This window comes from Oncorhynchus gorbuscha, linkage group LG20 (assembly GCF_021184085.1).
Source record: "Oncorhynchus gorbuscha isolate QuinsamMale2020 ecotype Even-year linkage group LG20, OgorEven_v1.0, whole genome shotgun sequence".
Lineage (NCBI taxonomy): Eukaryota > Metazoa > Chordata > Actinopteri > Salmoniformes > Salmonidae > Oncorhynchus > Oncorhynchus gorbuscha.
The window spans coordinates 7982865-7985981 of NC_060192.1; positions in this window are offsets into that span (position 1 = coordinate 7982865).

Below are 3117 nucleotides of genomic sequence, written 5' to 3' on the forward strand. Positions count from 1 at the left end.
AACTAGCATTAGCACAATGTTAGCATTGGCTTGCAAAACTACCTCAAACTTCCTTCATACTGGACACAGAGACATTAAAGAGAGACATTGCCAAAATCCTGAAGTATCCCTTTAACACAGTAAAAGAAAATCTGTAATTTTTACAGTCAATTACTGGCAGTACAGTAGCCAGTAGGTTACTTTACATTTATAATAAATGACTGGCAGCACAGAAGCCAGTAAATTACTGTAGATGTATAGGACCTTTACTGTAACAAAAATGTTCAGCATATTAATGGAACACCTGACTACAGCAATATGCTGTATTTCTAGAATTTATAGTGCACTACTGGAAGCATAGTGGTTAATAAACTGCTGCAGATTTACAGTGCCGGAAGCTAGTGCCAACGAGGGGTATTTCTGTTACATGTATTTTATATATTTATTTCAATACGTTCAATACCTATTATGAAATGTGTATTTCACAGGCCTGGATTACATTTCACGTAGCCTATTTTGTATTTTCTAATACAAATATATGCTGACAGGGAGCCCGATTAACTACAACATTCTCTTTTTAACAGTAATAATCTTTTTACTTGATGTGACTGTGGTATATTCTTGTTTGGATAAGAACGTCTGCTACATGATCAAAATGTAAATGTACCATTTAACACACGTCACAATCACAGCAAGTCAAATAGTTCAAATATTTCCGTTACTGGGAATGTTGTTGAAGTTAAGAATACATCGGTCTTCAACACTCATGTATTTTTAACAAGATACCTTTTGAATATACGTATTTGCCTATCTCTGGCTAGTGCAAATTATGTTACTTTAATATTCACAGCAATTTACCACAAGCTTTCTGGTTGGTAGTGGAAAATGCAGAGCAATGACACGGTACAATACCGTAAAAACTAGCCTACTATACAGTAAGAAAATATAGGCTACTGTAATCATGTTGGTACTGTAATTACATTAGATTAGTGCAAGCAGGTTGGCTGCTAGGTATGTGTATCTTACAGCATATTTATGAATATGTGGTGTTTTATATCACTTGCACTTCAAAGGGCCTAAACAAAAGCTTCCAAACTGGACGTGATTACAGGGCAAAAATGAATTCAATTGCTAGGGAACTACTACCACATATCACTTAAATTGGTCTCAGTAACGGGTGCAACAAGTATAGCCTCTTCGAAGGCACGCCTCAAATTTTATGAATGAGCCACAACAACACCAAAGGTTTTTGACACTCCAAAATTCCACTATGGTATTCTATGTGGTAGTTCTAAATTACAGTACATTTCTGGCAGCACAGTAGCCAGTAAGTTACTGGAAATTTACTGAACAAATATATTTTTTAAATGCAGTATGGTACTAAATTCTGTGCAGTACAGCATTCTCACTAATGACTGCAACATATAGCCTCTTACAAAGCATGTCTCTAAATATGTTCATGAGCCAGATATTATTTCCCACAATGCACCATAATTCACAGTATACTGCTATAAATATAGTACTTTACTGTAAAATGGTATTGTAACATTTTACAACAGTGTAGCGAATGCCCTTGACACCCCATAATGCATGTCTCTTTATAGTACTGTACTGTAATATAGAGTTACAGTAGCTAACTGTAAAAGTTTTGCTGTAAATTTACAGCTATTTGTTACAGTAGTACAGTACTACACTCTCTCATTCGCTCTCTCTCACTCATTCTCTCTCTCGCTCTCTGAAGAGTCTGTATCCATGATGGCCTCAGGATGATGGCCTCAAGTCCTCAGGATCTAACAGCAAAGACAGAAGTACTGAGATCTCATTGGCTGAAGTGACTTGTACACCTGTACACTTCCATAAATAAGATCTAGCTGTGCTGTGCTGCTGTGTGCATATTTTAATATACTTATATTCCCTGCTCACTCCCCTGAGCCACAATCAGATCTGCATAAATGGAATAGTGCCCAGATGGACATTAGGTTTTGGAGGTGTTGGATCCGTCGCAAACGTCACCCTATTGTCTATATAGTGCACTACTTTTGAGCAGGGCCCAGAGGGGAATAGGGTGCCATTTGGGACGCAGCATAGTGTATGAATGTGCATGTTTGGCGGGTGTAAATAATGACATCTGTCGGACTGACTCAGACAAAGACAGGAGGCTGCTTCTTCTTTCTCCGCAGCACACGCAGCCAGACTAAAGGAGAGGATGCTTCTGGTGCGGCTCTTGGATGGAGGCCCATTGGCGGATGCTCATGAGCTGTTAGCGTCAGTGCTGATTAGCTGATGCATAAACACAGACACAAATGTGTTGTACACGTGCAGAAACACACACACACACACACCAATGTACATGCATGGATACACAAACACCACACACATGCGCGCACAGAAGCATTCACGCATGCACACATGCGCACAAACACACACACCAGAAAGCCACACACCAGAAAGCCCATATCCTGTCATCAGACAGGATAGAGGACACACCAGAAAACCATCTTACATAGTGCTTGGATGTCAGGCCATTGAAGCAGACTAAGTATATAAAGCACACGGTAACACCTTGGCTAATGTATAACCTCAGTGAACTGACTGAGCCTGTAAGATGGACAGGACTGACCAGGAAGAAGATTACTGTCCACTCTCCTCAACTACCACACCGTCCCTTCCTAAAAGCCTTCACTTATGTATGTGGCGGTGTGGTAGCAGAGCAGTGTGTGTCTCAGACCACACGCACACATTCTGAATACAACTAGCACACTACAGTCGAGCAAGATAAAAACAAATATATGTATTTCGTTCAAAAGAGGGAAACGGAAGAGACAAGACAATACCCTCCCTCTATTAAACCTTCAAAACCGTGGTGTGTCCCACTTGCAAATGGCTGCTGTGTCAATTTCTAACTGCAGTGAAAACAAGCTTCTAGCTGGTCAACATCCAGTAATTCAGTCCCCTGGTTCATTTGAAAGAAAGGGAAAGATGGAGTTAAAGAGAGAGGGAACGAGAGAAATGGAGAGAGTCTGTTTTTCCCCAGTGTTTCACTGACTAATAAGTATGAATCGGCAATAGTGTGGTGCAGTCCTCCTCCCTAACTCCCTTACAAAATGTGACCCCCCCAGGGGTGTGAGTGTCCCCCTG